Genomic DNA, 12,053 nt, shown 5'->3' with positions numbered 1-12,053 from the left:
CAAAGATTGACATTCAAAATGAGATTATGTACAAGACAACAGTTTTAGAAGCCAGATAATTGTTCGGGGAAGAAAGGAAAAGGAAAGGGATTTGTAAATTCTCTTTGGCTCCTCCTTTAACAATCCAACAACTAAAACTGGAGAACTCAGCGAAAATTCCTTCATGATACAGAATGACTGTCCTATAAGACTGTGATGTCCAGGTCCACTCTGTCATAGAAGGGTATGTGTGATTTAGAGGAAGTAAAAATAAATGGCCTCCCTTTTCCAGCTTTCACATTTTGCTACCAGATGTGCTTTGTTAGGTCTGCATGGCACAGTAGTTTTATAATAATAAAATTTTTTAAATAAGAAATACAAGAAGAATTCACATAAATATCCAGATTTCTAGATATTTTACAGCACACATGTGGTATTTTTAAGCATCAAGGATTTGTCAATACTGAACCCGAAATATCCCATGGCTACAATCCACCAGAACTCAATACCTGCTGTCCTTTCCAACTAGGGTCACCCGGTTTCTTACAGCCTCCACTACTCTATATTTTCTCCCAGATATAACTAATTAAATCTAATTTACATTATTTGTTGGCATTTAAGCTTGGGTCTGACCTAAGAGATGATATCAGACATGTATAGCAGAAAGGAGTATAGTGAGAGTGGAAGGTACAAGAGTGAGTTTTTGAGGCATAATTCCTAACTTCAAACTCCACTCCTCATTTAGTAGATGTGTGGCTTCTGTGCCCCTATTTCTTCATCTATAAAACAGGATAATACTATCTTAGGACTGTGGTAATAGTTACACGAGATAATATACCCCTAAAGAGCTTGCTACAGCGACTGGTACGTCAGAATTTCTCCACAGATGTTAGCTGTTCTTAATGACATCATTTCCATACTCATATCTACATCATCTGAATACATTTGGTTACTCGCCTTCTCTTTCCCTGTCACTCGAAATACCTTGGTAATGGTGCCTAGCCAAAGTTCAAATCCTCCTTCTCAGGCACTGGCCCTGTATCCCTGGAAACATGAAATTCTCAGTATTTTGTGATAAGGATCAAAGGCAGACAGTCTGCCCTGCTGCCTGTCTCAGGATTTTAGCTGAGGTCCCAGGAAAGTCTGCTATAACAGCTGGTGTTCTAGATCTAAGACAGAACCCAAACCTAAGTGCTACAGACCTTCTTTCTGTTTCTAGATGAGAATCTACATCCTTTAACAAAATACTACATGTCTGAGTTGTGAGTTTATAAGCTATCTTCATATTCCCCTCTTCTCTAACCCTTTCTGACAGAGGCTTGGGGCCTTACAAACCTGGTCACTACCTACCTATGTACATATAGGTGACTCTGATTATATCTAATCTCACATAGCGGTCACATCCAGAGTATCAGTAATTTTCCTTTTACAAGGAGATAACCTGTATTCCATCACAAATTAGAATAAGACAAATCAAAACCAAAAGCAAATGAAGCTATCATGGCATAGAAAAATCACAGAATAGAAGATTAAGAAGAAAAGAGCAAATGAAGCAAGAAGTCTGACTCAGTCTTACTCTGCTCAAAAGAATATTCTGTCTTTGAAGCCAAATCTCTTGGAACCACTGAAAAGCACATTCAGAAATTAATTGTGCAGCATCATTTCTCAACCAAATACGTTTTAGTTTTTAACCAAGTGCATTATTTTTAAACACATTTATTTAAACTTCTATAAAAATTTTAAATCATAATGTAACATATGCCTGCTATAATATTTTAAATAATACAGGAATGTAAAGGGGTGCCTGGGTGGCTCAGTTGGCTAAGCATCTGACTCTTGATTTCCACTCAGGTCAGGATCTCATGGTTCATGAGATCGAGCACCACATCAGGCTCTGTGCTATCAGCACAGAGCCTGCTTGGAATTCTCTCTCTCCCTCTTGCTCTCTACCCCTCCCCCTGCTCGTGCACATGCACGCTCTCTCTCTTTAAATAAAGTTTTAAAGAAAATACAAGAATATAAAAAGAAGTTGATGACCTTGCCATCCTCCAAAGCCCCCTCAAACCACATATTTTCAAGGTAATCAGTTTACCGTTACCGGTTTGTGTGATTACAGCAGTTGGAGTTAAAGTCCTAAGATGACAACCAGAACAGGGAGCCTCCTCCACCAGCCCAATGGAGACTCCAGTAGACATGGTCCCTCTGACACACTTTGTCTGGTATGCACCCCCCACCCCCCCCGCTGGGTAATGTTGTGATTGCCACAGAATGAGGCTGCTCTTGCTGGTTCCTTTCGACAGAGAAGCAGAGGCTCTGCCTCAATGCTCTCATTCATGCAGCAAATATCTACTAATCCTACCTCTGAGTACTAGGCATTGTCCTAGGAGCTGGGAAAACAATGACAAATATGATAGTCATGGTTCCCACTCTCAAGCAATGAATATGCAAGTAAGTAAAAGAATAATTATGAAGTATGTTTACGTGCTATGAACAAACCAAAGAGAATACTGGAACATAAATACAGAAATCACAGGTGGTCACAGATGAGCTGTGATTTATGCTGATGAGAGTGTAACTCTCTGGGGACGGCAACATTAAGAGAGACAAGGATGGTGACACTTGGATGGGTCAGTCAACTGAGCTTTCAACTTTGGCTCAGGTCATGATCTGGCGGTTCGTGGGTTTGAGCCCCGCATCGGGCTCACAGCTGTCAGTGCAGAGACTGCTTGGGATCCCCTGCCCCCTCTCTCCCTGCCCCTCCCCCGCTCATACTCATTCTCTCTCTCTCTCTCTCTCTCTCAAAAATAAATAGAGGAAAGGGGCGCCTGGGTGGCTCAGTCTGTTGAGCGCCGACTTCGGCTCAGGTCACGATCTCGCGGTCCGTGAGTTTGAGCCTCGCATCAGGCCCCTGTGCTGACAGCTCAGAGCCCGGAGCCTGTTTCAATTCTGTGTCTCCCTCTCTCTGACCCTCCCCCATTCATGCTCTGTCTCTCTCTGTCTCAAAAATAAATAAACGTTAAAAAAAATATATATGGTTAAGATGGCAATACTCCTCATTTGAAAAAAAAAAAAATAATAAAATAAATAGAGGAAAATGGAAGCGTCTGAGCTATACTTTGGGTAGATTGTAGGTGATCTACTAGAATGGAGAAAAGGGTGGATATCAATGACTCTCAGGTATCCGGTATGTGCAACTGAGTGTAAGTGTCATCACTCACAGGGAGAAATCCCCTCGCTGAGGAATTCTGTCACTGTGGCATGAAGAAGGGAGGTAATTCAACTTTGTACATATTATATCTGAAAGTAAAGTGAGACATTCAAGTAAAAATGGCAAGTAGACAGTAGCTATGTGATCATGTAGCTCAGGAGAGAAGACTGGGATGTAAAATTAAGATGGCAGGATATGGGAGAAGGCGGTAGGTGTGATGGTTAATTTTAGTGTCAGCTAGGCTGGGCTAAGGGGTACCCAGATAGCTGGTAAAACATTCTGTCTGGGTGCATCTGTGAGGATGTTTCCAGAAGAAAGTAGCATTTGAATCAGTAGACTGAGTAAAGAAGATCACCTTCACAAATGAAGGTAGACACCATCCAATCCATTGAAGGCCTGAATAGAACAAAAATGCAGATGGGCAAATTTGCTCTCCTGGCTTAAGCCAGTACAGCCATTGAAGATCCTGGTTCTCAGGCCTTTGGACTCAGATTGAATTGCACCACTGGCCGGGTTCTCCAGCTTGCAGATGACTAATTGTGGGACTTGTTGGCCTCCATGATCACATGAACCAATTCCTATAATAAATAAATAATTATATATTTTTAAAGTTATAAATATAGCTTCTATGTAAACATAACATATACATATACATCTGTATTCATCTCCTTACTAGAGCTGCTTCTCTGACTAATAAAGATTTTGGTACTGGGGTACCTGGGTGGCTTGGTCGATTAAGCATCCGACTTTGGCTCAGGTCATGATCTCACGGTTCGTGGGTTCAAGCCCCACGTTGGGCTCTTTGCTGACAGCTTGGAGCCTGGAGCCTGCTTCGGATTCTGTGTCTCCCTCTTTCTCTGTCCCTCTCCCACTTTCACTCTGTTTCTCTCTGTCTCAAAAATAAACATTAAAAATTTTTTTAGTAAAAAAAAAGATTTTGGTACTGATGGTGATTCTAAAGGAGCAGAACTGTAAAGATGAGTATTCTGAATTAGTTCTGGGGTTTGTGAAATTGGCTCTCTAATCCGATGAGATTTAAAAAAAAATGTTTTTAATGTTTATTTATTTTTGAGAGAGAGAGAGAGCACAAACAGGGTAGAGGCAGAGAGAGAAGGAGACAGGATCTGAGCAGGCTCCAGGCTCCAAGCTGTCTGCACAGAGCCCGATGCGGGGCTCGAACCCATGAACTGTGAGATCATGACCTGAGCCAAAGTCAGACGCTTAACCAACTGAGTCACCCAGGTGCCCCTCTAATCTGATTAGATTTAAAGACACTAAGGACTCTATTTCCAGTAGTAAAGAGTGCAAAGATAGTTGATTGCATAATCTGGCAATAAAGATAAGCAAAATATCTCCACTGGGCGCTCATTAATTACTTATAAGAAACAAGACTAAAATGGCTATGTGTACTTTCAAACATTTTCAGAAAACTAACAAATAGGATAAGGTTGGCTAGTTGCTCCCAAGATCACTAGACAATGTGGGGAAAGAAAAGGATGAGTTCAGAGGTTTGAATGTCCAGGTCCTGGGCCACAGAAATGACAGAGAACTTCATGTGTGCCCCGAAGGAGACCTTTTATTTCCTCTAGCTGCAGGGCTGAAATTGCTGAAAATCAAATGCAGACCCTCATCCTACAAGTGGCTGCATTACGATGTAACTTGAACTCCTGGTCTTTCAAAGGCTCTACTGTTACAAAGAGGTCATTAATTGAGAAAGAATAAGTTAGAATGATGGAGGTGGGGACATCGAACTGCTAAATTTTGAAGAGTCTTCTCTGCTGGTGGAAGACTCCTCCCTGTCCCCAGGGGAACTGACTTCCCCACCCTCAGCAGAAGTGTTTCACCCAACTGCAGTGGCACTGGCCTCCCCAGACCCAGTGGCAGCAGTATCCTCATGTCCAGTAGTGTCAGCTGTTCCACCCCCATCTGAGGGGATTAACCATGCATTGACTGAGGAAACTATAATGGCCACCCCTGAGGCAGCTGCCTTACAAGATAATACAGATTCTCCTCAGGATCCACCCCACCACCCCCTTTGCTTCTAGACCTAGAACTAGAATCAAGTCCTAGCAGGCCACTTAAGGTGAGGTGACCCATGTGCTATGCTCCAAAAGAAAGAAGTATTTGATTTTTATAATCCGTACAAGCAGAAATCTGGGGCACATGTGTGGAAATGGATACTAAGGGTATGGGATAATGATGCAAGGAACATAAAGTCGGATCAGGCTGAAGTTATTGATATGGGCACACTAAACAGAGATTGTGCATTTAATTTTGCAGTTTGGGAGTTAGAAAGGCAGTTAGAGGAAGGGATTCAAAGGCTTAGGGAGATTGGAATGTCAGAGTGCATTGTGATTTAAGACTTACTTACCCACAGGGTTTGGTGGGGGGCGGGAGGGAGGAGATGGGGGGTGCTCAGACGTACGTCTTCTCACCACTACTTTGACAAATAAATTTGTGAGGGGAGCCCCAGCATCCTTGAGGAGCTCTATGATCACCCTTCTCTTATAGGACAGAACTTACAGTAGGAACTGCAGTCACAACTGGAAAACCTAAATGCATTGGGACAAATTGGACCCCAGGGTGGCAGAAGCCAAGTGGTGACACCCCAACCCCATCAGCAAGGTGGGCCTGGTTATTGCAAGGGACAAGAGAGCCAAAGCAGCAATCTGATAGTTTGACTTACACAGACTTATAGCTTTGGCTAGTTAATTATAGTGTTCCTACAAGTGAAATAGATAGAAAATCTAATAAATTCTTACTTGTTCTATACAAGCAGGAAAGTTCTACATCGGTGAACAAAAGTCTAACTTGAATCATAAAAACAGAATCAGGGACTCCTCAATCATTCATTGACTTGAGCAAGTTTACAGACTCAGAATCCTTTGAATGAAGGGGGTGTCTCCTTCTTCTTGAAGTACATTATTGAAAATGTATACTGTCATTATTCCTCCCAGCCTTGCTCAAAGGGACCTACGGCCTTTTACCAGGGTAACTGTGAAGTGGGGAACAGGAAATATTCAGACCTTTCAGGGATTACTAGAAACTGGCTCTGAATTGACACTAATTCCAGGAGACCCAAAACCAATCAGAGTAGGGGCTCAGGAAGGCCAGGTGATCGATGGAGTTTGAGCTCAGGTCAATTTCACAGTGGGTCCAATGGGTCCCTGAACCTTCCTGTGTTTACTTTTCCAATTTCAGAATGCATACTTGGAATAGACATACTCAGCTGGTAGAATTCCTTATTGATTCCCTGACTATGGAATGAGAGCTATTATGGCAAGAAAGGTCAAACAGAAACCATTAGAAATGCCTCTACCTAGGAAAACGGCAAACCTAAAGCAATTCTTAGGAGGGATTTCAGAGCTTAGTGCCACCATCCAGGATATAAGGGATGCAGGGGCAGTGATTCCCACCACATTCCCATTCAACTCACCTAAACACTGGACCATGGGATACCAAGTTACCATGAAACCTGAACTGCCCAGCATGAACTGGGTATTATCTGATCCACCTGCTGATTTTTAGTCCCATTAAAAATCATCTTAGTCAAGATGGTCTAATAAGGACCAGATTTATCCTCCTGCCTAAAGAAACTCAAAAAATGAATAGAATATAGTACATAGTTTTCAAGGCATTGAATATCAGGTAATGTAGCTCAGTGATTCCTGAAGCATGGAAAATTAAGCGAGGTGAGCCATATGACTATGACTGTACCATCTCACACCTGGAGAATTCGCAGGCTAAGGACGTGTGCCTGAATTGAAGAGGCAAAATTGACAGTCTGGAGAGACCAAGATGGCTAGAGCTCACAGAGAAGGGAACTGGAGAAAAGAGTACAGAGAGAATACAGATCTGGAGAGGATCTCTCTCAAGTATTCAACTGAGTACTGATTGGCACACGTGTGAACAAACTACACAAAGCAGGAAAAAGCACCATAAAAAGCACAGTGCTTATTCCCTAGGGCAGAGTGAAAAATCTCACAGTCAAACACAAAGAAATCCACACCAAGACACATCATAGCCGACCTTTTAAAAACTGCAGACAAAGAGAAAAGTCTTGAAAGCAGCAAGAAAGAAATGACATTTTATCCACAAGGGGAAACAATTCAATGGTAAGATTTCCCATCAGAAACCACGCAGGCTAGAAGGAAGTACATTTTCCTATTGAAAGAAAAGAATGGGTAGATCCTATATTCAGCAAAAATATACTTCAGGAATGAAAGGGAGACACAAGACATTCTAAGATGAAGAAAACTAGGAGAATATGTTGCCAGTAGACTGACCCTAAAAGAATGGCTAAAGGAAGTACTTAGAAAATGCTGTTCTTGGGACATCAAGAACAAAGATAAAACATCATAAGAGAATGGATAAACACAATAGACTTTCCTTCCTCATTTGAGTTTTCAAAATTACATTTGACAGAGAAAGCAAAAATTATAATATTGTCTGATGTAGTTCTTGATGTATGAAAAGGAAATATTTAAAACAATTAAAAATGGAGGATTATATTATAAAGGGACATAAAAGGACAAAGGGATCCTATACTGCATTCCAACTGGTAAAATGGCAACACCTATAGACAGTGATAAGTTGTCGCAGACTATGAGTCTGGAGTTCTTTCTTATTCAGCAAGAGAGCAGACACAGAATTGAATAGGAGAGTGGCTAATGTCCAGGAGGAGACAAGAGCCCCAAACAGGGGTTTTGTCTCCGTAATTATGGACCCACGTGGTGAATGTGAAGAAAGCAAGATCTTACACACGTGAATGTGGAGAAAACAATCAGACAGTAATCATTAACTTGTGTGTTGTAAGAAGCAAAGGGTCTTGGGAGCCAAGTGGGGTTTATGATCAATGTACAATAGTATATCGGTATCAGATGAAAAGTAATTTCCTGCAGGTGATATAACAAGTTACTCGTGATTCCATTACAATATCTCACTAGCTAACCTTGGGTGCTTTCGCCCCGTGGTGGCAGCTTTCTGTCCTAAGCTTTTTTCTAACCCATTTATGTAAGTAGAACCTATTTCCCCACAATAAGTTATGCATATATAACACCTCGAGCAACCACTAAAGGAGCTATACAAAGAGAGTCACTCAAAAACGTTATAGATAAATTAAAATGGAGGTTTCAGTTCAAGCCAGTGACGTAGTAGGATCCTGCACTCAACCTCTTCCCACAGACATACAAAATCTATATATGGAGAAAGATCCTCTGAGAGAAACCCAAAACTAGCTAAGCAGCTCCTACATGTTGGATAAAAAAAAAAAACAAAAAAAAAATAACATAACATGAAGGGGAGGAGAAACTGAGACACGTCATAAATGTCCCCTTCTCCCACAACACACAGCAACTTATGATCGGGAGAGAACTCACAAACCCAAGTTTCTCCTTGAAGAGTGAAGGGTTTGAACCACACACCTGGTACCCCAACTTTAAAGACCTGCACCTGAAAGACAGTCCCCAAAACATCTGGTTTTGAAAACCAATAAGGCTTGTGTCCATGAGACCCACAAGGCTATTTCAACTAAGAAACAGTTCTTAAAGGGCTTGTGCAGACTCACCCACTCCAGAGTCCAGTACAAAGGCAGCCAGCAGAAAAAGTACCAAGACTTTGGGTGAAAGAAGCTTATCTATTTATCTTAAAGCATCCGCCAGAGGGAAAAGCATCTAATTTAACACTCATCTACAGGCCTAATGAAACACTCTCCAAAACCAGAGGCCTACAGGCATCTTCTTTGTGCTCACCCTCTGCCTTGCTCCAGCCCACTGGTATCTCCTGGAAAGGAACTTATACTCTCCTCTGGTGCTCTGATATTTGTGCCTGCTGCCCACCTCTAGGTCTCCTGGTGGTCAGCGAGGCTTACACTTGTGGGTCCCACAGGATTATAGACAATGGAAAAAGACACCTTAACTATCTCCCAGGGCACAGCAGAGAGACAACAGGCTGAGGTGCCCCGTCTTCCTATGAAAGAGACTTATTAGCTTATGTTCATAGCTATGGCCTGAGGAACAGGCTTATTAAACACACATATAGGAAGCAAGCAGCAAAACTTAAAGGCAGCCTACAGAATGGGAGAAGATATTTGCAAACAGCATATTGGATAAAGGGTTAGTATTCAAAATCTATAAAGAACTTATCAAACTCAACACCCAAAAAATGAACAACCTAGTTAAGAAATGGGCAGAAGACATAAACAGGTGGCTAACAGACACATCAAAAGATGCTCAGTATTACTCATCATCAGGGACATACAAATCAAAACCTCAATGAGATACCACCTCACAACTGTCAGAATGGCTAAAATGAACAACACAAGAAACAACAGATGTTGGCAAGGATGCAGAGAAAGGGGAACCCTCTTGAACTACTGGTGGGAATGCAAACTGTTGCAGCCACTCTGGAGAACAGTATAGAGGTTCTTCAAGAAACTAAAAATAGAGGGGTGCCTGGTGGCTCAGTTGGTTAAACGACCGACTTTGGCTCAGGTCATGATGTCGCAGTTTGTGAGTTTGAGCCCCGTGTTGGGCTCTGTGCTGACAGCTCAGAGCCTGGAGTCTACTTCGGATTCTAATGTCTCCCCCTCTCTGCCCCTCTCCTGCTCATGCTCTGTGTCTCTCTATCTCTCAATAATAAATAAACGTTAAAAAATTAAAAAAAAAAAAAAGAAACTAAAATCCAGTCTATCTCCCAGTCTTCCTCTGAAAGAGGTATATTTGCATACTCTACAAGCTACTGCCTGAGGATCTGGCTTTCATCAGCCTGAATCTAGGTGCTGACTGGGATCATCCCATTCAGGACACTGACGGGTCCTAGCACACCCTCAACTACTCAGAGTCACTAGAGTTAAAACAGGCTGTTTTCACGATCACAAAGGTTTGAAAGGCAACCAAGAGATAGGGCAAGGTTGAATAATAAAGTTCATCTACTGCACAATGCCATTCCTTTAAGACTGGGAGAGGAGGCTATTTTATCTAATGTGTGTACATTAACACAATGAAAATGAAGAAATAGGGGAATATGTTCCAAATGAAAGAACAAGATAAAACATGAGAAAAAAATATTTTGAGAGAGAGTGTGCAAGCGAGTTGGGAGAGGCATAGGGAGAGGGAGAATCTTATGCAGCTTCCATGCCCACCATGGATCCTGACACGGGGGCTCGATCTCATGACTGTGAGACCACGATCTGAGCCGAAACCAAGAGTCAGATGCTCATCTAACTGAGCCACCCAGGCACCTCTAAGTTGGTAATATCAGGGGACTTTAATACTCTGTTTTCACCAAAGGATAGATCATCCAGACAGAAAATCAATAAGTAAACATTGGCCTTAAATGACGCATTAGACCAGATGAACTTAAAAGACATATACAGAACATTTCATCCAAAAGCAGCAGAATGCATACCTTTCTTAAGCACACATGGCTTAAGCAAACACATTCTCCTGGACAGCTCATAAATTAGGTCACAAAACAAGTCTTAATAAATTTAAAGAGAATGAAGTCATATCAGGCATCTTTTTCAATTACAATGGTTTGAAACTAGAAATCAATTAGAAAAAGAAAACTGGAAAATTCATAAATATATAGAGATTAAACAACATGCTACTGAACAGCCAATGAGTCAAAGAAGAAATCAAATCATAAATCAAAAAATACCTCAAGCCAAATGAAAATGGAAATTCAACACACCAAAACTGAGGGGGGGGGGGGCAAAAGCAGTTCTAAGAGGGAAGTTCACAGAGATGAACGTCTACGTTAAGAAACAAGAAAGACCTTAAATACACAACCTAACTTGACACCTCAAGGAACTAGAAAAAGAAGAACAAATGAAGTTCAAAATTAACAGAAGGAAGGAAATAACAAGGATAAGAGTGGAAATAAGTGAAGTAGAGACTTAAAAGGCAATAGAAAAGATCAATAAAACTAAGACCTGCTTTTTTTTTTTAATTTTTTTTTAACGTTTATTTATTTTTGAGACAGAGAGAGACAGAGCATGAACGGGGGAGGGTCAGAGAGACGGAGACACGGAATCTGAAACAGGCTCCAGGCTCTGAGCTGTCAGCACAGAGCCTGACACGTGGCTCGAACTCACGGACCGCGAGATCATGACCTGAGCCGAAGTCGGCCGCTTAACCGACTGAGCCACCCAGGCGCCCCTAAGACCTGCTTTTTGAAAAGAATAAGATAAAACAAACTTTCAGTTAGACTCACCAAGAATAAAGTGAGAGAAAATGAAAACAGATAAATAAAAATGGAATTCTAAAAATTATTCCTGTACTCTATATGAAGGCAGGAAAAACTAAAAGACATGAAAAACAAAAACAAAACTAATTCAATGACTGACTTAAAGTCCAAAATATCAATTATTATCCTACCTGTAAATGTTCTAAATACATCAAGACACAGATTGGCAGAGTGGATTAGCAAACATGATACAACTTTATGTTATCTATAAGAAACTCACTCTAAATATAATATTGAAAATAAAAGGATGAAAAAGATACAGCATACAAATAATCAAAAGACAACAGGAGTTATTAACCATAGATAAAGTAGACTTTGGGGCAAAGAAAATTACCAGAGACAGAGAGGAACATTACATAAAAGGGCCAATCCATCAAGAAGGCAGAGCAATTCTAAATAAGCAAACATCCAACAACAGAGCTATAAAATATGTAAAGCAAAAACTGATAGAACTGAAGGAATAGACAAATCCACAATTATAGCTGGAGATGTCCACATTTTTCTCTCAACAATTGATAAGACAACTAGACATAAATTTAGCAAGTACATGGGTGAACTCAGTACCATAATCAACCAAAGGATCTGACATTTGCTAAACCTTTTACCCAATAACAAAAGA

This window comes from Panthera uncia, chromosome D1, assembly GCF_023721935.1.
Source record: "Panthera uncia isolate 11264 chromosome D1, Puncia_PCG_1.0, whole genome shotgun sequence".
Taxonomy (NCBI): domain Eukaryota; kingdom Metazoa; phylum Chordata; class Mammalia; order Carnivora; family Felidae; genus Panthera; species Panthera uncia.
Note: the sequence above shows the minus strand (reverse complement) of the source record.